This window comes from Canis aureus, chromosome 7 (assembly GCF_053574225.1).
Source record: "Canis aureus isolate CA01 chromosome 7, VMU_Caureus_v.1.0, whole genome shotgun sequence".
NCBI lineage: Eukaryota > Metazoa > Chordata > Mammalia > Carnivora > Canidae > Canis > Canis aureus.
Window position 1 is genome coordinate 31820192 of NC_135617.1, and position 23214 is coordinate 31843405.

The 23214-nt window shown below is 35.8% G+C and overlaps 2 long non-coding RNA genes across 9 annotated transcripts in view; one reads left to right on the forward strand and one right to left on the reverse strand.

The window, feature by feature from the left end:
- LOC144317218 (uncharacterized) overlaps positions 1 to 23214 on the reverse strand; it is a 49753-nt gene that overhangs the window by 25021 nt on the left and 1518 nt on the right. For 3 of the 4 annotated variants that reach the window (XR_013383157.1, XR_013383159.1, XR_013383160.1), the window contains exon 2: positions 11747 to 11836. The exons of the other annotated variant lie outside the window; for it this stretch is intronic. This is a non-coding gene — a long non-coding RNA (uncharacterized LOC144317218). The remainder of the gene's footprint in view (positions 1 to 11746; positions 11837 to 23214) is intronic. 4 annotated transcript variants of the gene reach the window in all.
- Positions 1 to 23214, forward strand: part of LOC144317219 (uncharacterized) — a 52953-nt gene that overhangs the window by 21151 nt on the left and 8588 nt on the right. For all 5 annotated transcript variants that reach the window (XR_013383162.1, XR_013383161.1, XR_013383165.1 and 2 more), the window contains 3 exons: positions 7743 to 7804; positions 14325 to 14359; positions 20035 to 20108. This is a non-coding gene — a long non-coding RNA (uncharacterized LOC144317219). The remainder of the gene's footprint in view (positions 1 to 7742; positions 7805 to 14324; positions 14360 to 20034; positions 20109 to 23214) is intronic.

The following is a 23214-nucleotide window of genomic DNA, read 5'->3' on the forward strand; positions in this document are numbered from 1 at the left end:
TCTAAATAAGTCTCTTCTATCAATGTACACAGTGAATGTTATTAATGGTAAAGTCTTTGCATGGGCCCTGAGAATAACCAATAACTCAACTTGTCAGCATTTTGATAACTATAGGCTTCAATTTAACATGAAGAAATATAGGATTCAGTTTAGCAGTTTCAAAAGCAATGAATACAGATGATGAAATCTCTTCTTTCAGGCAAAGAGACTGAAAATTATTATACATAGACACTTATTTCTAATAGTGTCATTTCAATTTACTTCTCAGTTGCCTGATATTAGAAGTATTTGTCCAGGAACTGGATGAGAATTTAATCATTATTTCAGAGCTCCTGGCCCAATCTCAGGGACCAACTGAAAATCTTAACAGCAATTCAGTGGCAATACTTCTCATCCCTTTCCCACACTCTTATCTCCTCTCTCTTTTTACCTTCCAAGTTTATTTCTAAGAATTTCAGAAATAACCCTCTTTCAGATGAGAATTAACCATGACGTCAGGGTGGTTGTCACTGATGTGATTTTTCATCTGGTCTCTTCTTCCATCTTTATACCCTTCAAAATTCAGATCAGGCCTCCTTTTTCTAAGAATTTCCTATCTTCCCTCAAACACCCCCAGCCTGGGTGAATGAGAAGGAATGCAAAGCTACCACCTGGAATGGACAAACTTCTATTACCAGGCTACTCTTCTCATGAACAAGGCCATTCCTCAGGCCGGAAAGCCTTCCAATTCCATTGTTCTGTCATTGGTAGGTGACGCTTGCTCCTCCCCAACTTCACCCAGCTGCAGCTGCATGCAGGCCTCTCCTAGAGAACAAGCCATGCTCCTCAGAGCCATGGGAAGATTCAAGGGACAGTGCACAGTTTTATGCTGTCTTCCTGTAAGATTCCCGAAGAGCCAAGCACCAAGTGTTGCTTTGTTTACATTGTTTGTGCCACACCTGTCTTACCAGGTTTCCCTTTCTGTACTTCCATGCACCTTGTGTTTCCCTCCCATACCAATCTCTATCATGTCTCTACTCCTCTGTGGCATTTTGGGCCATGGGTTCCCTGAGGGATGGTATCACATCTCTTCATTGTATCTAGAAAGCCTAGCATGATGATAGAAAGTGCTCAATAACTACCATTAAGTGAATGGCTGAACATTCAAAAATTATAGACAAGCAATATCAGAGAAATGTTGGTTTTGGTACTTTCTTTTCTACATTTATAGATTTCTTGCATCTAACGGGATTCTATTTTGCCTCTAGAGTTAGGTCTGACGCAAAGACCAGGCCCTGTCTTGGAGATGGTATGCTGCAGTGAGGACCAGTGAATGTCCCAGGAAATGTTGATCTGGGTAGCAGATTTCAAGCTACCAGCTAGTTGTTGTTTAGTGCACCATTAGTAGCATGGTATTTCTATCACACAGCTCGGATGTAACAAAATCACCTCAAAAGCACAGATAGTAGTAAAATGCTGTGAAATAATTAAGAATTGGAGGGATTTGAGTGTTTATCATCTTTGTTTTTAATATAATTTATTTAATTTCAAGTTTAATATAATTTTCAATAACTTGCCACACGTAATAGCTGGCTTGCAAAATCCCTGATAATTTGATAATTTTGTTTCATGAGACTGTGGGGGCTGGTTTCAGAAACCACTGGATAGGACTCTTCTCAAGCTGCTTTTGGTACCCAAACCATCCCCATCCATCCCTGAACCCACTCGGGATCACTTCAGCTACTCCCTTGCCAGCATTTTCAACCCCAAACATCTGCTCTTTGATTGAAACAACTAGTTGCTTCGGTTATTGGTAGAGAAGTACACAGAATGTAAAAAAGAATAGACAGACTTGAAAGAAGATTAGGACATTCTTTAACTTTTCAAAACCTAGAGTCTTTTACTAAGTATCTTAAGTTTTAGGTGAGTAGCCTGCTTCAACTATTTTTGCACTTGGAACCACAGGGCATTTCTGTACCTCACCACCTCCCGAATCCTGCTTGATTTCAGCCACTCATTTTCTATCCAACTGTATTTTCTGGACTGTATGTCTCCTTTTTAACCTTGCAGAATGTACAAACAACCTTTAAAATCTCACTTCGTATCAGAATTGAGTGTTGATTTTCGGAGGAAAGGTGATGATTCCACCACCATTACTTACTCCTACCACCCCACCAGCCAAGTAAAATTTGCTTTTATTTTCTTTTTAATCACATTAAAAACAAAACAAAACAAAACAAAACAAAACCCATGACAGCCTTCTATGGGCCTTGATTTTGAATATCTTATGAATATATTGAATATTTTCATTACCCTTTTCTTTTATATGTCCATTTTAGCTTGCCTGTTCTTGAAGGGTTGTGCTGAAGAAACATACCCATTTTGTTTTCTTTGCATCTTACTCAGGAAAAAATCATGAACAGTTTTACAAATGTCCTTTCATAGCTGCAGGGATGGGAGTATTCACGATGAACCGATTGATAGGTGTGGAGTCATGCTCACTAGTGTGCAGCAATATAGGAAACAATCAATCTTTGAGCATGATTCCTCATTAAAGAGTAGTAATAATGATGATAATAATGCTTTCAAGCTTCTGGCAGTGTCCTCATGTCCTAGCACATTATGCACGCACCATAGCCTCTGGGTAGATTGTGCCAATACACTCAAAAAGCCACAGTCACTGTGTCTTCTTAAATATATTCTCGAAGTTATGAATACATGACACATAAACAAATTCTAGCTATTTTGTGCATTATGAGTAATGAAACAATATTTCAGTTGCCTTATCCTTGAAAACAGTAACAACCATTAGGGTTTATTTCTAAATGTTTAATTCATCGCCACAATCACCATCATCTGGACTACAGATGGCAGACATACTGCCTAGAACTCGGTTTCTAAGTGAATGGCATTTCCCGGAACAATTCTGTAGAGAGAACATACAGTATTTACATTCCCCTCAGTTCTTCTTTGCATTTTGCCCAAATTTACAAGCATATTTGGGATGAGGATGATGTCACTAAAGAGCAAGTGTATTTCTCTCAAATGGTTAGGGAAAGAAATTAAACTAGACTACAGGAAAAACCCTTGTAGAGGGATTCTTTTGGTTGGGTTGCTTTTTTTTTTTTAATTTGCATATAGCTTACTCAGTCTTTTTGTAAGGGCACAGTTATCATTTCTATTCTGATTTTCTTTGCTCCTAAATACCTGACCAAACATAATTCACTTAATTAACAGCTCTCTAAATAGATTGAGTTTGCTGCCTTGGGGGATAGACACTGGAGGCCTGAAACTCCTGAGTTGTCTGGCAAAGCTCCAGAAGGGCCTAATCACATGCTTGGATTAAAGAAATAAAACAGACTGAATTGTAAATGACAACAGCAGAGACCAAGGCCACTGGGCACAGGAGAGAGGGGATAGAAAGAAGGTGAGCCTCCCCCTGTCTTTCTTGTTTAAAAGAACAGCTTTAGACAAGATATTTACAAATTCCAGTGATATGCACAGACAGATCCACAGAGCACAAAAATCAGAACAGGCAGATGTTAGTCAAACCATCTTACTCGGATTTCTGGAAATAACAATTTCAATCATTGACATGAGCCTTTGGTCACTGGAAGTATGAGACATATAAATACCAATTTAATAGAAAAATAAAATAGATAAAATGAAGTTAATGGAAAGCACTTATGAGAATTTATACTGTCTTATAACAGTATAAATAAAGTGTGAGTTTACTGCACTTATGGGAATTTATACTGTCTTATAACATGAGTACTAGAGCTACATTTCTGAGGTTTTGAGATTTCCTGCTAACAGTGCAGCTTTGGGGGCTGCAAGATACCTGGAGCAAAGGTCGTTGAATTAGCTGACTTTGTGCTTTTAGAGAGCAATTACAAATTTCATACAGCTGAGATTAAAGTGGGACATGTGCCTTGGGAGCTTGAAATATTTGTAACTGTTAATTAAGACTTTGATCAGTACTTTATGTCTGTCTCTATATTTCTTTACTCCTAGGTTAATCTGATACTTGACCAACAAAGAGTAACCAGGAGAAAAATTAATATACATTTAAATATAGATTACCCCACTTAAATTATCACCTGTAGTAAACAGTTAAATGTTGTTCTCTGGTTACCTTTTCTCATGTCAGCCCCTGCAAGCATCTTGATTATAGAGCTGAAGCTTTGCTTCTAACACAGGGAATATGACAAACCTGACTTCATGTATTCAACCACAGGTATATACTAAGCACCTCCTCTGGGACAAGCATCATGCTAGGGAATGTGCTACCAGCTGAAGCAGCAAATTACAAAAATTTTGAATGGACATGGAAAATGGAATGTAGAAATACAAATTATACTCTGAGATTTTGCAAAGAATGTTGTGGCTGAACAGCCCTGTCTTAGAGAAGGTAGAGAACCATAAGTTCTTTTGTTGGCCCACAAGTTGTTCTTCTTTTTAAACATAAACTCAATATCTTGAATTAGGAGATTACACACACACACACACACACACACACACACAATTCCTATTTCTATTTCTCTTTAAAATAAGAAAATCTGGGCTAGTATTTCTGCAGAGCCACAAGCCCCTGGATGTAAACAGTGATCCTAATATGACACCTAGCTCTCCATTTCAATAGTCTTCCCAGGGGTGAGGGAGTAGATAAATGCCTAGTGCCATTACACCCATGGCTTCTCCCCTTTATCCTACCTGCCTGGCCAAAAAGAGACATTTGGATTTCAGTCTTAGAATTCTGCATAAAGATTTTCTTAGATCCTCTAAGACCTCTAAGTACCTCATAGTGCTGGTGTGAAGATCAAACAACCTTGGAAAAGTACCTGCTGCATAGTAAGTGCTATACATGTGTGAGCTACTGTTGTTTAATTATTAAATATGTAAATATTATATAATTAATTTATATATAACTATTAAATTGTATAATAGCTAAGTAATTTATTAATTCTACCTGATTTTTCTTTGTTGCATATTATCATCAGCAATATGTCAAGAGTAATCAATAAACTATAATTTACTGGGATGTATCTTGCTAGTGGTCATCAGAAGCAGATTGACTATAAAAGTAATGATACGTCAGAGTCCCTCACTTTCATGGACGACTTCTAGGGCCTGAGAGAGAGATTAGATATGTCGTATGTTTTTGTAAAATTTGCCAAAGTAAGATACTTTCACTAGTTAACACAATTGTTCCTTTCTTTTTTTTTTTTTTTTAATTTTTTTATTTATTTATGATAGTCACACAGAGAGAGAGAGAGAGAGAGGCAGAGACACAGGCAGAGGGAGAAGCAGGCTCCATGCACCGGGAGCCCGACGTGGGATTCGATCCCGGGTCTCCAGGATCCGCCCTGGGCCAAAGGCAGGCGCCAAACCGCTGCGCCACCCAGGGATCCCACAATTGTTCCTTTCCATTCCATTTTTTGCTCTTGTTAGACTTGCCTGAAGGTATCAGGTTTTAGAATGGCATGGGTTTTGAGAGACAAATAAAGGGAGTTAAGCTGAGGAAGCATTTACTTTTGGGGCATATTTAAATAACTCAACAAAACTTCATATTGTTTTTTATTGCTAGGTGTCCAGGTATAGGAATGACTTTCAGGAATACCAACCACTATTGTGGCCAGTGCTGACTCATCCAACTCATAAGTGTAGGACCACAGATTATGCTGCAATACGAACATTCCCTATCTACTCAGCCCTAGATATGAGGGCCATGCAGGAGAAGCAAGGTTTGGAATGCATGAACCTGAAGCTAGTCTACTGAAATTTCTTCCGATGATCAGACATGCAAAATTGTTAGTGGAAGATTTGGTCTTTACAATATGTACATAAGATGGAAGTTTTGTTACGGATAAACTAAATAATTCAGAATATATAATTTTAAATACTTTATATATTTTTTGATGGGAATTATTCAAGAGAGAGTTTATTAGAATGCTTGGGTTTATAGAGCAAAACCATAGCAGTACCACATGCATTCAGAATGTCTGTGTGTGAGGTTACGTTTTATGCATCCCAATGTATACAATCATACATTAGCCTGTCAAATGCATCTTGTCCTGACAGTAGTTCTGGATGAAAAAAATATATAAGATTGACACTGGTATGGTGAAACAACACACAAAATTGCCCCAAATGCAGTAAAATGACTTGAAGAAAGTAGTGTTCCAAAGATAAAAATTCCTACACGTATCCATCAACAAGTTAATATACATGGTAGGAGTGATTTCAGGAGTGATTTCATTCCCAATTTATGTAGTTCTATACAATGTAGGAACAATTTCAGATATGCATTTTAATTGTACTTTTGCATATCTTAAATTCAGATTAATTTTGTACATTTTTTTCTGAATTATTGAATATATTGAAATTTAAATAAGATAAAAAGAAGTATTCAACTAGAAGCCAAAAACCTATTCTGGAAAAAGAAGACAGCAGTAGCTTTACAATGTCCAATTTCTCTTAATACAACACAGGGAAACTGAAGTCTCTTGTGAACAAAATCATGAAGATAAGGAAAAGGATCAAAATAGCCCAAACAAACAAATAAAAATGACAACAGAAACAATAAATATGTTTATGAGAACTAGACTACTTCTAGAGGGAGAAAAAAAAAGGGGTGAAGGAAAGTAAAAGGAAATTATAAATTCAACAAAACATTCCAGATGGTCAACAGCAGCTCCATTTTGATGAAGAAGTTGATTTCATTAGGAATCATGTCTTCTTTCATCCTGTTATTTCAACATCGTTAAGTTAATGACTATTTTTTAAAATTCTGGCCCTAATATGTATAAAGGACTGAACAGAATATAAAATAAACAAAAAGAGCCTCAAACAGATATTTTGAGAAGAAAAAAGTAAATGGTTCAATTATTTTGAGATGCTGACTAGCCTAGACCAACACTGAAGGTTGCACTAATTGTTTGTAAACTGTTTTCAATCAGATAGATGGAACTCAGGTAAGACAAGTGCTCAGGCTGAATGACCATATTGAGAATGCTCAAGTCAGGAAGATTACACAGGATATAAGGAAGCTGTATTTATTTGTTTTATATGCCAGTCAAACAAAACATACTGGACCAGTGTCTTGAAGAACAAAGACAATTCAATATTATTTCTAGAGTGCTAAAATGTAGTTGTTATATTTTAAGTGAAAAAATTTTGCCACACAGAGGTCACAATAGAAAGTGAGGTTCTCAAATAATGGAGATTTTATGGAAATCATCTAATTATTGAATTTAATCCATTGGTATACAAGAACTTGAAAAATGTCAAAATGAAAAAGTATGACTTTTTATCCATTTTACAAAAGATAATTGAAATGATGAGCGAATATGTATGAAATGAATTGTTAGGTACATCAGACACCACATACTACTTCACTGAGATTCTACACTGGATACACATGTTCTGATCACTTGTAATTATGATGCAAAAGTGTTACAAAAGGAAATCTTATGAGTTCTAAGCTTTTTTTTTTTTTCCCAACGAAAATCTTCTATTTGTGAGTTCCTTCTACTGATAAAATATGTGCTGGACAATTGCAATATGTCATTTGAAAAACATTTGCCATCAGTTGTATGGCAACGTAGCAGTTATGAGACTGAGAGCTATGGGAACTCTTTAAATATAATACGAATGTAACGTACTGTTTTTTCTTTGCCTCTCATCAGATAAAAAATTACCTCTCAGGACCAAAAGTTATTAATTACTTTGGTATTTTAACAAAAGTTTTGATTTATTTTCAGGTTCATCTAGTTAATGGAGTAAATTAAAAACACACATGGCTGTCTTAGATAATCTTTGAAGAGTAAGTATAACAAGATGGTCCATCCCTAATAGCATTGGATTTAGGTATACAGATGGGGCAAGACTGGCCTGTTTATGTTTGCTAGGGTTAGATAATGGGATCACTATACTGGTCTATTTACTTTTACACATATAAATATAAATAATATAAATATAAATATAAATATAAATATAAATATATATAATGCCCCATTATAAAAGTTATATTTTTTTTTGTTTGGTGGTAAGAGGAGAAAAAAAAACAGATTTCTGTTCTTTTGAATTATGTACAAACACAGATTTCCTTATTAACTTATTTCCTCTAGCTACATCAAAATTTGGGGGAAAACCCTCTTTAAGTCATTTCTCACTTTTTCTATAGATTTTGTGCTCAAAAGTTGATAAGCTACAAGAAAAGCAATATGGAGGAACAAGGAAATAAATAGACATATTTGGGTACTGAGAAGCAAATTGTAACGAAAAATTTTTAGAGCACAATAAAAGCTGTAATTCACTAAGAGGTAAATTTCTGATAGGAGTAATATATAGGATATTCAGTTATTTGGTTATCTAATTAATGGAGAGGAATGAATTATATGAGCAAAGAAGATAGATTTGTATGACATGCTGATTTCACATGAAAAACTAAAATCAATGAAGATAACCTAAAGTTCATAGCACATTTCAATCACGACAGAAAACTTCCTTGTTCCAGTTTGCAGTCAACCTTTTGACTCCTATCCCCATGACCAGATGCAACTGGTATTCAGATTTCTATCCCGTTGCTCAATTTTCCCTGTTCTAGAATTTTATATAAATGGAATAATATACTATTTACTCTGTTGTGAATGGCTTCTTTCAAAGTATTGTTTAGAGATTAATCTATGTTGTTGTATGTATATGATATTATATTCGTGAAAATACCCTCTCACTGAATCACATTTTTCTGTTACCTTGTCTCTTTGCAATGTAACATTGGGACTCTTCCCATTGAGAGATAGGGTCTATTTCCAACCTCATGAAAACTGGGCTGCTTTTATGACTTGATTGAAAGTGATATCTTTTGAGTTCTTGACTTTTGACTTTGACCTCTGACTCCAAGCCTTAAGAAAGTTGATAGCTTCCATTTTAAATTTTGGAACCCTACATCCATATAAAGAAGTCTAGGCTGTCTTGATGAAACAGAGAGAGAGAGAACACAGAAAGAGAAAGAGAAACCCTAGAGGATAAGATCATCTGGATAAAAGTGGCCCCAGGGAGTAGTGCTAAGAAGCCTTTAGTCCACAGCCAACATCAAGGCCTCACCTCAGACATGTGGGTGGAGTTATCTTGGATCTCCAAGAGATGCAAGAGTGAGCCTAGGCAAGACCAGCAGAAGAATCACTCTGTGAACCTACAAAACTGTGAGAAATAATAATTTTTGTTGTTTCAAAGTTACTACATTTTGAGATGATTTGTTACAGAGCACCACCTAACTGATAGACAGTACTTCATTTTTGTTGTTGTTGAGTAGAATTTCATTGTATGGATATACCGCATTATAATTTAGACATTAACTTCCTTAATTGCTTTTTGTTTGTTTGTTTGGTTTGATTTGGTTTTGACTATTATGAAAGAGTTGCTATGAGAATTCTTATACAGGTTTTTTAATGAATATATTTTCATATCCTTAGTGTAAATACCGAGGAGCTGAATTACTGTTATACGATATGTGTTTAAACTACCAAATTGTTTTCCAAAGAAGTTTTATCTTAATATATTCCTGGCAGCAATGTAGAAGAGTTGTATTTGTAACAAATGTTGTCCATCTTTTTAATTTCAGCTATTCCAGTTAGTGTAAATTGGTATCTCATTGTAGTTTTCATTTGCATTTCCCTGATGAGTAACAATGTTTAGCATCTTTTCACATGTGTATTGGCTACTTGTATAACTATAATCACATAATTTGTTTTGTGAAGTGTCTTTTTCAGTTTTTAAAAAAAGTTTTGTTTTTCTATTACTGTGTAGTAGGAATTCTTCATACATTCTGGGTATGAATCTTTGGTGAGATATTTGTATTGCAAATATTTTCTCCCAGTGGTGGCTTGCTTTTTAATCATCTTAATGATATCTTTTGATGCATAGACGCTTTGAATTTCAATGGAATATATTTTATGATTTTTTTTTGTCTTTCTATGAAATATTTGCCATCTCTAAGGTCACAGGATTTTCTATGCTTTTTTCTAGAAGCTTTAGAGTTTTATCCCTTGGGTATATATATCATTTATATTGAAAAATACATACATGAATGTATGTATGCATATACTAGTATTCTGCTTCTCTGATTGAACCCTGACCAATACACAGCTCATGGATTAGGGAAGCTTCCATAGAAATTTAGATCATTAGCAGAAGCTTTCCTTTTTCAACTGCACTAAAATTTTCTAGTTTTTAGGTTAATTGGATTATAGTTGTACACCCAAATGCTGTATATTTTATTTCTAAAACCTGAAGAGACCCACTAGACATTGTGTCACTTTATTAGGAGGTCCAGATGCAGCAATTTTCCTTCACTTTGGAAAAGACATGTCAACATGTCCTAAACCAGTGGATCTCTAGAGATTTCACAGAGGTGGCAGGCCCCTATATTTTTAGGGATTTATTTTATACTCTTTGACATGTATGTGTATTAACAGTTTCTTTTAGGGTAGTTGTTATTTCCTGCTCACCAACTGGTTCATGATATCAGTGTAATGAAACTATGTGATAATATGTGTTATGAAGTGACTGAGGTTCCCAAGGAGTAGATTATGGCACAGCATTAGAGACTTGGCATGGCTCTGAGGTAGGACTTTGAAGTTGTGCTATTGGCCCTGCCATCCAAAAGCAGAGTCCCTGATATTTACTAACAGTTACAGATTTTTTAAAAGATGCGGTAACTAGTTCAATGACTGTATACCATGAGCCAAGATATATATTGCTTTTTTCCAATAACAAAATATACCTTAGAATCCAGCTGCAATTGGAGTCACCACCTGATTACAATAATGTGCTACCATTTCCTGAATTCCATCTGCATTCTGCACAGGCAAAATAAATGAATTCAACGGAAATGTTGTGGAAATCACCATTCTTCAAGGGAATCTTTGAAGTGTTTGATGATAACATTCTGTATTACCTTTACTCTTACTTACCTTACTCTTTCAGTAGTGCAACATTACTTTGAGTTTACCATTTTGGTAGTTAGGGCAGTTTTAGTGGCTTCCTCTTGGCTAACTTTATACTTTAAAGAGCTAGAAAAAGAAGAACAAACCAAGCCAAAGTTGGAAGAAGGAAGGAAATAACAAAGATTAGGGCAGAAATACATAAAACTGAGAGTAGAGAAAAATCAACAAAACTAAGAGTTGTTCTTTTAAAAATAAACAAAGTTGGCAAGCTAAGCTATACTAAGAAAAAGAGAAAAAATATGCAAATAAATAAAATGAGAAGTGAAAGAATAGATACCATGACTGATGATACAGAAATAAAAACTATCACAAAAGACTACCGTGAACAATTATACACCAACAAACTGGATAACCAAAAGGAAACGAATAAATTCCTAGAAACAAATAACCTACCCAAAGTGAATCATGAAGAAATAGGAAGCCTACACAAATTCATAATTAGTGTGGAGATTGAGTAGATAATCAAAAAATCTTCCAGCAAAGAAAAATTAGGCCAGATGGCTTCACTGGTAAATTTTACCAAATATTTAGAGAAGTATTTTTAGAAAGATTAATTTTTATTTACTTTGGAGAGAGAGCTGGGAGGAGGGCAGAAGGAGATGGGGAGAGTCTCAAGCAGACTCTGTGCCAAACATAGAGCCCAATGTGGGACTCAATATCATGAGCTTGAGACCACAACCCTGAGACCACGACCCAAGCTAAAACCAAGAGTCGGACGCCCAACAGAGTGTACCACCCAGATGCCCCCATATACTTACAGGAGTATTAACACAGATCCTTCTCAAGCTCTTCCAAAAAACTGAAGATGAGGAAACACTTCCAAATTCATTTCAGAAGGCCACTATTACCTGATATCAAAGTTAGACAAAGACACCAAAAGAAATGAAAACTATAGTTCAATATCCTTGATGAATACAGATGCAAAAATCCTTAGCAAAGTACTAGCAAATAAACTGCTGTTTATTTATCCAGTTCACCTACTGAAGAACACCTTAGTTGCTTCCAAGTTTTGGCAATTATGAATAAAAGTGGTTATACACATTTGTGTGCAAGCTTTTGTGAGAATATGTTTTCAACTCATTTGTAAAAAATTACCAAGCTGTCTTCTGAAGTGGCTGTATCATTTTGCATTCCCCCTACCAATGAATGAGTTCCTAGTGTTCCACATGTTGGTGTTGTCAGTGTTTTGGATTTTGGCCATTCTAAGAGGTGTGTAGTGGTATCTCATTGCTGTTTGAATTTGCAATTCCTTAATGACATAATGTTGACTATCTTTTCCTTGCTTATCTGTCACCTGTATATCTTCCTTGGTAATAGCTATCATTTAAAAGTTGGCCATTTAAAACATTGGGTTGTTCATTTTCTTATTAAGTTTTAAGAATTAACTTTATATTTTTAGGTAACAGTTCTTTATCAAATATATATTTTGCAAATATTTACTTCCAATCTGTAGCTTGTCTTCTCATTCTTTTGCAGAGTAGAAGTGTCTTTTACAGAGTAGAAGTTTGAAATTTTAGTGAAGTCCACCTTACCCATTATTTCTTTCATGGTGTTGTAACTAAAAAATCCTCACCAAATCCAAGGTCATCTAGATTTTCTTCTGTTTCATGCTAGGTGTTTTATACCTCTGTGTTTTACATTGAGGTCTATGACCCATTTTGAGTTAATTTTTGTGAAGGCTAGAAGTCTGTATCTAGATCCAAGTTTTCAGATGTGCATGTACAGTTGTTGCAGCACCATTTGTTGAAAAGACTATTTTTCTCTATTCTATTGCCTTTGCTCCTTATCAAAGACCAGTTGACAATATTTGTGTGGGTCTATTTCTGGGCCCTCTATTGTGTTTCATGATAGGTTTGTCTAGACTTTTGCTAATACCACATTTGATTATGGTAGCTTTTTAGTAAATTTTGGAATTGGGTAGTGTCAGTCTTTCCACTTTGTTCTTCTCCTCCAATATTGTGTTGGCTATTTATTCTCAGTCTTCTCTCTCTATATATAAACCTTAAAATCAATTTGTCGATATCCACAAAAAAATTTTCTGGGATTTCAGTTAGGGGTGTATCGAATTCCCAACTTCAAAATTGGGAAGAACTGACATCTGGACAAATTTGAATCTTTTTGTCCATGAAAAATGGACTATCTTTCTATTAATTCTTTTATTTCTGTCATCAGAGTTTTATAGTTTTCCTCCTATAGATCTTGCTTTTTTTTTTTTTTTTTTGGATTTATACCTAAGTATTTCATTTTGGGGGGTGCTAATGTAAATGGCATTGTGTTTTTTATTTCAAATTCTATTTGTTCATCACTGGTATATAGGAAAGTGATTTACTTTTGTATATTAACCTTGTATCCTGCAAACTGCTATAATTTTCTATTAGTTGGAGGAGTGTTTTTTTTGTTGATTCTTTTTTTTTTTTACATAGGCAATCTTTTTATTAAAAAGACAGTTTCATTTCTTTTTTCCAAACTGTGTATCTTTTATTTCCTTTGCTTGTCTTCTTACATTATCAAGGACTTCCAGTATAATGCTGAAAAGGAGTCGTGAAAGGATATAAAAATACAAATTCAAAGGGTTACATGCACCCCGATGTTTATAGGAGCATCATCAACAATAGCCCAACTATGGAAAGAACCTATCTGCCCATTGACTGATGAATAAAGATGTTATATATGTATTTGCAGGAAAAAATAAAAGGACTGGTGACAGAGGACATCCTTCTCTTATATGTTTTTTTAAAATTTTTATTTAAATTCTAATTAGCATACAGTGTAATATTAGATTCAGGTGTACAATTTAGTGATTCAACACTTCTATACAACATCCAGTGCTCATCAAAACAAGTGCTCCTCTTAATTCCCATCACCTATTTCACCCATCCCCCACCTTCTCTCTTCTGGTAACCCTGTTTGTTCTCTATAGTTAAGAGTCTGTTTCTTGGTTTGCCTCTCTCTCTTTTTTTCCCCTTTGCTCATCTGTTTTGTTTCTTAAATTCCACATATGAATGAAATCACATGGTATTTGTCTTTCTGTTAATGAATTATTTCACTTAGCATAATAATCTCCAGCTCCATCTACATCCTAACTTTGTTTTGTTCTTGATCTTAGCAGGAAAGCTTCTAGATTGTTGCAATTAAGTATCATGTTAGCTGAAGGTTTTTTGTGGTTATTATTATCAAGTTGAGGAAGTTCCACTCTATTCCTAACTTGCTAAGATGTAATCATTTTTAAATGTGTCTTAGTTTCTTAACTCCAGTGATATGTTTTTTTAAATTAATTAATTAATTAACTAACTAATTAATTTATTTATTTATTTTTGATGTCTCATTTAAATCCAGGGATGGTGATATATTACTCTCAAACTCCATTCCAGGTAAGAAACCTGGAACTACACTAGGAAAATTGAAAGCCAGGAAACAGTTAAGCTTCTCTCTTAGTAAAAGAACAACAAAAAAGGGAAACCTTAACATAGTTTTGTAAATAGTAGACTACATGAAGTGTTGAAAATTATGTAAAAAGCATTGACATTCTATGATTGTACTCACTGGCTTAATTTATTTTATATACTTTTTTGATTATCAATAAATAAAAGACAAAACTTACAAAATAGTGAAAAGAACAAATTTTAAATTATTCAGAATCTTACTACTCAGAGATAATTGAGTTTAACACTCTAGTATAATTCCTCTGATTTTTAAAAAAATACATACTATTTGCAAATATATTACCAATATATTGAGATTCACATATAGTTAATTTTATAACATACAGTTTTACATTATGGATTTTTACAGCTAAAAGAGCCAAGCTTTTCTAAGTAGCTTCTAAAACATAATTTTTGAAAGATTTAAAATTCTAGCACCTAGGTTTTAAAATCTTATTTAAAAACTGATTTGAAAATTTAAAAATTTCTCTATCATTTATTTAATTTTTTTGTATAATATAGAATGCTGTGATAAACATCTTGAGATGAACATGCCTACACACACAAATTTATTTAACTTTATGTTTGTTTAGTTTCTTAGTACAGATTACTAGAAGTAGAATTACTGGACTGAGAGTTACAAAAATACTTAAGATTGTCTATGTTGCTAAATTTAATGATTCTTAAAACAATCTGGTTATTACAAATTTCTTATACCACAAGGAACAGTTTCTAGGGTAAAGGAAGGAGATTAAAATTTTGAAGAGAGTAAAAATATGTAACACGATGGCAACAGTCTACAACATTTGATTCAGCCAAGAAAATATGAAGATTTCAGAGTCCTTTTCACTTCAGCCAGAGTGAGAGTTCTCATGTGCCCTATGTTAGGCTGTTATATTCTCAGGTGGGCTCCCACATCCCTCATCAGTCTTCACAAGCTTATAAATGGAAACACTGGCTTTCTCTACAGTTTCTCTGGCTGTCTTAATCTGTTCAGGCTATTATAAGAAAATATCATTGACTGGGTGGCTTATAAACAACTAAAATTTATTTCTCAGAGTTCTGGGGACTGGAAGTCCCAGGTCAGGTACTAGCATGGTTGAGTGAGAGTCTTTGTCTGGGATGCAGACTTCTCTTTGTTTCCTAACATAATAGAAGGAAGTGAGGGATCTCTCTGGAGCCCCTTTAATAAGGGCACCAATCCTATCCTGAGAGTAGAGCTCTCGTGACCTAAGGATGACCTAATCACCCAAAGGTCTCACCTCCTGATAACCTTAAGGGTTAGGGTTTTTAAGTACGAATTTGGGGAGAGGGGACACCAGCATTTAGATCAGAGTAGGGGCCTCTGCATATCAGTATCTATTTGAATAACAATCAGGTGTTATTAGCTCAAGAAACTGAAAGTTTTAAATTATAAATTTTATATATATGTTCTAAGCAGCAAACTTTGGAGAAATAAAGAGCAAAAGACTATCCTTTTCTCCACCTCAACCACAAATCAATCTTCCCTCACTGTAACTGGGAACTTTTTTGTAGCATATTAAGCCTTGGGGTTTAGAATAATGGCTTAGTTTGATTAATGAATTGGATTAGTCTGGGGAAAAAAATCAAGGTTGAAGGCATTATTTATTGCCAGATATATTTTGTTTTGTAAACGGAAATGCAAGTGAACTTCTTGTTCTATATACCTGGGGTGCTGTGAATCATTAATCACAGCTGTCTTCCCTACAGCTATGGGTTCCCAGCAAGGGCTGGCATTCCAGTCTGCATAGTCCAAAAGACCACCTTGCAGATAATAAGAACACCATTCTCAGCTCACACTGATTGCAAAACCCAACATATTTTCATTTAGCTAGTCTCCCTGGAAAATTTTTTCCAATTGTTTAGTACAATTTTCTTTATTGCTACCCACTAGGCTGTCGTAGCTTAATGAAAGACAGAAAAAGGAGTTAGAAGATAAATAATTTTTCACATAAGAAACAGTCTAGAAGCATTTACAAATGGGAGCAATTTAGACCATATCCCTTCCTATGATTTATAGCAAGGACCTGGAAGACCTGGGTTACTGCCTTTACAACCACCCCCTGTTTCTTCTTGATTGTTTATTTCCCAGATGAAGGAATCAATAAACTCAAATGGAATTCAAATGGAATAAATATCACCACCAGAATCATTCAATTTTGAGGAGGCTCCTGAGGATTTTGTGTTAAATGGTAGCCTTTTGTCCTAGAAAAGAAAGTTAATCAAACTGTCCTGTAGCTTCCCGACAAAATGTCTGTGTTGTTCCCAGAGCATGTCTTACACAGAACTAAAAATGGTTTGCTGGTTCCAAAACTCCTGGCATTCAGCAAAGCCCTGCAGTAACCCCACATTTTAAAATATATTTCTTTCCTTAGGCCATCTTTTAAACTATATTACTTCATTCCTTCAAAATGGTTACCATGACTTTTCACTTTCCACTGTTCCTAAAACCTGCATAGTAGAGGACTCTTCAAGTATAAAAAGGCATACTTGTCACCTCAGCAGAGACTGCATGTCATTGTGGTAAACCTGATGGTTCTCCACCACTTTTTGCTGTGAGGTTAAAATGCCCAAGACTTAATAAAGCAAGTGGCATTATTGTGCTAGTATTTGAAATCTAAACAGATTTTTTTTAGGGTAACCCTAAAAACTCATAGTTACATGTCAGGAACAAATACCAGAAAGTTAAAAAATATAATGAAAAGGAAAAAAACTTTAGACGTCAGTCTTTAACTTTGAAGAAACTTAGGTCCACATGGATATTTATATAAGTTTATGAAAGTTTTTTCCAAGTGAAGCTGAACATTTAGCACATATAGTGCCTTACTGAGCAGTTGTCTTCTGCCAAGCTGAGATTTTAAGTACTACTATTCTCAGTTGTCCAGGAAAATTACTCCAGACTGGTAGCCATAGGCTGGATACAAGGAGGAATTAGGCTTGTTAATGAATGCATGGGTCTCCTCTCCTCCATCTAGCACCCTAGAAATCGGGACACAGGCTGGTGTTTATCACCCAACCAATATATCCCACAAGGTCAGCCTACTTCCTACCGGGAGACTTATTGCTATGGCTATACACTCATGAAAGAGAGCTCTGGAAGAGAATCACCTTTTCCAAAAGAGCTAGAAAATGAATAGGAGGGGGAAAGAATTGATCCAGTTCAGTGATACCTATTCTTTTACCCTTGATTCTGGATCTTAGATAAAGCCTTGGACTGTGGAAGACAGAAAGAGCCATGTTACGGCTAGGTCTCTCTGGTCACAGCCTGAAGCTGCATGATGTTTCTATGTTCTCTGGCCTTATGATCTCAGTTCAAGTTGCTGCTGGTACTGCCAAGTAGCTCCTCAAAGTTTCACATTACATCTGTCCTCATAGTCAGGTAGCCAGTCATATGCCTTTTGTAACTCTGCAGAGTAGGAGAGGCTTGGTGAGTCAGAGTTTTCTCAGGGATGTCCCTCAGCCTTAACCAGCCCTGAGGGGGAAAACCAGCATGACACAAGGAGACCATCAAAGAAAACAAAAACAAATGGTGGTTGTTTCTAATGGCTGAGTTATACTCTACTGAAGGGGGCACTTGACAGGATAAGCACTGGGTGTTATACTATATGTTGGCAAATCGGACTCCAATAAAAAAAAATACAAGAGAGAGAGAGAGAGAGAGAGAGAGAGAGAGAAAACAAAAACAGAGAGTAAAGCAGAAGGAAAATAAAAGTCCATGGCCAAGAATTGATGAATTTACAACTCTTAGAGGAATTGTTTTTTTTAATAAATGAAGAGCAAGAGAAAACTAACCCATACTTATTTTAAAAAATTCAGAATGAACCTAGAGCATCTTAAAATATATAGTTTAAGAGATGAATACCAAATATCCATTACAAATTAATAGATTTAATGATTACTATAAAAATAAGAGCCTAATATTCACAACCAGTTCTGTTTAATGCTCTACATAAGGCTTGATTGTGAGTTCCAAACAGATCCAAAACATGCACCAATAAAAATAACACCGTTTAGCCTATTTACATCAGTCATTCAACTGCTGAAGGCAGTTTGCTGCTGGGTGTGCTCTAGGTACTGAGATGTTATGTAACTGGGTACCTGTATCTATCTTCATGCCACTGGGTCTAAGACCATTTTCTCTAAAGATATTTGCTTATTTTTCATTTCTTTCAATTTATAGCATGATTTATGATATACGCTAAAAAGGTTATCTATTTTGCAAGTTATTCCCAGAGTTCCCCTGTCACTTAGAAACTTGATAGCCTCTTCCTTCTGCCTGCTGGATGGAAGGTACACCAGGAAGACGGGCTTATTTGGCATTCAGCATTGGAAAGATATATTTTCTGCGTGAAAATTGCATCGCATTTCCAAACCTGAAAGAGCTTTTGTATTATCTGCACAGGCTTGTTCACGTTGCCATTTATTATTGGAAGAAGGGAGACCTGACCAGAACTTGTTGCATTTCATTCACATTTTGGAAAGCTTAAAAAAATGTTAATTATTTGAGATGTTAAGGGATAAAAATGTAGCTTTTTTAATATAAAAACAAAAGTGAATATTATTTTGGTTTGAACAATAAAAGCTGTGGTAAAGTATAGAAATCATAATTAATAAGTTTTTATTATATAAGGTAATATCCTTATTATAGAAAATGTAGAAAATACAGAACAGTACAAAGAAAATAAAGCTACCTTTAATATCATAGTTGAAGTTTACAACTTCAAATATTGTAATATTGTTTTCTCATTGTATTTGTAGCATTTCTATAATTTTTAAAAACTTGTAATCATGCTATGTGCACAATTCTGTAGATTCACAGATCAGTATTGTCCCATATTAAGTATTCTAAAATATGGCTGTGAATAGTTATATAATAATTTATTGTGTGTTTGTACCATTATTTAAAAATCCCCTACTGATACGCCAAAGAAGAAACGGAAAATGTGAACTTTTCTTTATCTCATTCTGAGAAAAGTATTTCACATAATTGTGTGCGGTAAGAGTGAAGTAATATATTAATATCTGAGTGCTGTTCAATTCTAATACCTTTTTAACAAAAAGATTTTATTTATTTGAGAGAGAGACCAAGAGAGAGCATGAGCAGAGGAGGGGCAGATGGAGAGGGAGAGGCAGACTCTCTGCTGAGCAGGGAGCCCTATGGGGGGCTCACTCCCAGGACCCTGGTTCCATGACGTGAGCCAATGCCAGATGCATAACTGAATGAGCCACCCAGGTGCCCCTATTCTAACTCCTAATACATATAGTATCAAAATAACTGTATCTGTGCAATTTTCTTGTTTGAGCATATTTCACTAAACTTTATATCATCTTACTCCAAATGCTTTCATTAATATCAACTTTACTCTAGAATTGGTGTTTAGTCTTTTTCACCCCCCTCATATGTGTGTGTATACATATATACACATATATATTTGGTTATATATATATACACATACATATACACACATATATACATGCATACATATTTGTATATATTTGAGGGAGCTGTGTGGGTGGGGTACTGGTTAAACAATGCTTTAAATGTTTATTTTGTTTGATTTTTGTATGTTGTTGTTGTTGTTTTGATTTTACCTTTTTAAAAGGAAGAGCATCTGCCATTTAAAGATCGCCAGGCACTTTTTGGCTTGTATTAGATGGACACCTTGGTCACCTGGAGGTAGGTGTCTTCCTTAGGAAAATCACTTGACTGTTGTCCCTTTGATAATGTAAATACAGTTGATTCTCATGATTCATGCTACTTGTGTTCTATCAAGTCACTACAAAAAGTCACCACAAACACTGAATTAGTGAATACTGAAACATTGCTTCAATGGCAAATTCAGGATTAGGTTCCTAAGAGCCTCTGAGGTACAACGTTCTTGTTAACTGATCGAAACATATCCTTCTTTTATGTGTTTCTATTTAAAACAACATATTTAATATATACTGTTGATTCATTAACATTCAACTCGTGGCCAAAGCACTTTAACTTGTGCCTGAATGAAGCTTATCTAACATGCCTATTTTCTCTGTAAGACACAGCACAGGCTTCTTGTGCTTAGGTACACTACACAGAATTTTAGCACTATTGCTGGGGGGCATTTAAACCAGCAACAAAAAGGGAAATCACCAAGAAATACACAAAAATGTGAAAAATATGGCACTAACATACCGTACAAAGGATATTTCCTTATAATAAAAGAGCTGAAACAAGAAGGCAGAGTGTCATTCTGCTTGGCCTCGGCAGGAAATGTGTGCATAGGCCAACTCAATTTTTTTTTACTGCTCTATGCATATCCATGAAGGCTAATGAAATTCCCAGGAATGCTGATTTTAGGGTTACAAGTAAATTTTATTGAGTATGCAATTCACAAATCAAAATCTGTGAATATTGAGGATCAACTGTACTAAGAAAGAAGGTTCCCCCTGACAAAAGGAAAGGGTGCAATAAGATCCTGTGTGGCTTGACCAAGTCTGCCCTTTCCAATACCTCTTAGGATGCAATCTAATGTCTGGGGAAGTTTTGCATATTTGTAAATTTCTTTGGTCCAAAGAACTTCCTGGGAACAAAAGAGTGGAAAAGTCCATTCTTTCCCCATTGTGATTCAACATTATTAAACTTTATCTTAGAACTCACTGGTTCTAACTGAGCTTATCTGCCAGGAAATTTGAGAGGACTCCTTGAAGGGGAAGTCACTGTAGCCTCTTCTGGATGGGTAATCTGTGCTCAATATAGAAATCCTAGTTTGGCATGGAAGAGGAGTAGATTTGGAAGAGTAGTTGAAACTGGCACCTTCTGATCTAGCCACCCAGATATGGGGCACTTTGGGGAACAATAATCTTGTGAATATAGACAGTAGAGCTGTGGGGATCCTGGGTGGCTCAGCCAGTTAAGTCTGCCTTCTGCTCAGGACATGATCTCTGGGTCTTGGGATCAGCCCAGCCCACATCAGGCTCCCTCTCATGGCAGGGTTCAGATAAGGGTCTGTTTCTCCCTCTCCCTCTGCCTCTCCCCTTCCACTTGTGCTCTCTCTCTCAAATAAATAAATAAAATCTTTAAAAACCCACAATAAAATCATAACTGTGGCACCCAAGATTAGGGCATTGTCCCCCTGGAATAGAGCATTTAGGGAATGGGATTGTTCTCCCTAAATTACCAATTATGGTATTTTGGGGCTTTTTTAAGGCAGCAGAATTCATTGAATTTTCCTGAATCACTGGTCAAGATTTCCAGCTTCTCCCCAAAGGAATTTTGAAGGACTCTTGAGGCTTAATCCTGGGAATATCCATTGATTTGTTTCAGATTTCTTTCATCTTTCGGGGAATGTGGAAGTTTGTTTTGCAGCAAAATCAATTCCCTTTTCCAGGTTTTCTATCTTGCTTTTTCCCCTTCTGCTCAAACTTAATTGTTTAGTGCTTAGAACATGGTCTTGGGTCACTTCCTGGCACTTTCTTTCACCCCAGTGCTTTACATCTTTGACTTTCAAAATTAGATCTCTAGGGCCTCCTCTGAGTTTCTGACTCCACATTAAACTCCTTACTTTGCATCGCAGCTTGAGTATTTAAGAGGCATTTTAAATCAGAACTGTCCAAAACAAAACTTATTTTTACATTTTCAAGTCACACTGATTTCTCTTCTCTGTCTTTCCTACCTTAGTAAAAAGGCATCACCTTTCATCCAACTGCTCAAAATCAAAAAACCTAGGAGTCATCTTTGATTTCTTTCTTTACTTCGTCTATCATATGCAAACCAACAGCAAGTTCTGTCAGGCTCCAAAATATGCCCAGTGTGTCTATTTCTCTCTGCTATCTTAATGGTAAGTGTCCTGTTATTTTAATCCTAGCCAAATGGTTGCTTGCTGGGATGATCCCAGTTGCCTCGCACTGGCCCTCTTGTTATTCTCTCCTGCCTCCTTTCACCAAACACACCAAAACAATTTATAAAAAACTGGATAGTATCAAACCTGTTTACAACCTTCTAATGGCTCAAATACATCACTCAAATATCACTTTCTAAGTAAGGCATTTCCTCAGCATCTTTTCTAATGATGCCTGACCCTTCAGTGGCCCTTTACAATACTCTATTCCACTGGTATTGTCTAGTCTCTTGTGTATTTGTGTATAGTCTGTTCCCCACTAGAACATAAAGGTAGGACAGTTTGACTTTCTTGTCCAGGGAATACCACAATACCTTAACATCATGCCTGAAAAATAGTTGGATCTTCAAGAGATAATGGGTTAAATGAGTGAAAGAAAATCAAGGAATCCCAATACATTAAAAAAGAGCTCTGAGCAAAGTTGCTCTTTTCGAATAGGAGCTGAGGGTGGGAGTGAGTGGTGGTGATGGTAGATTGACCCCTACCTGACCTCTCTTCTAGTTGCTTCTGAAACTCCTCAGAGAAGAGTGTGACAATCAAGGAAGGTGTGAGAGGGGAGGAGGCAGCAATCCGGAAGCTATCTTTTTTTTTTTTTTTAATTTATTTATTATAGTCACACAGAGAGAGAGAGGCAGAGACACAGGCAGAGGGAGAAGCAGGCTCCATGCACCGGGAGCCTGACGTGGGATTCGATTCCGGGTCGCCAGGATCGCGCCCTGGGCCAAAGGCAGGCGCTAAACCGCTGTGCCACCCAGGGATCCTCTGGAAGCTATCTTGGTCAATAATTTTATTTATTATTTTTATTATTTTTAAGTATTTAATTTATTTATTCACAAGAGCCACACACAGAGAGAGGCAGAGACACAGGCAGAGGGAGAAGCAGGCTCCCTGGAGAGCCCGACACAG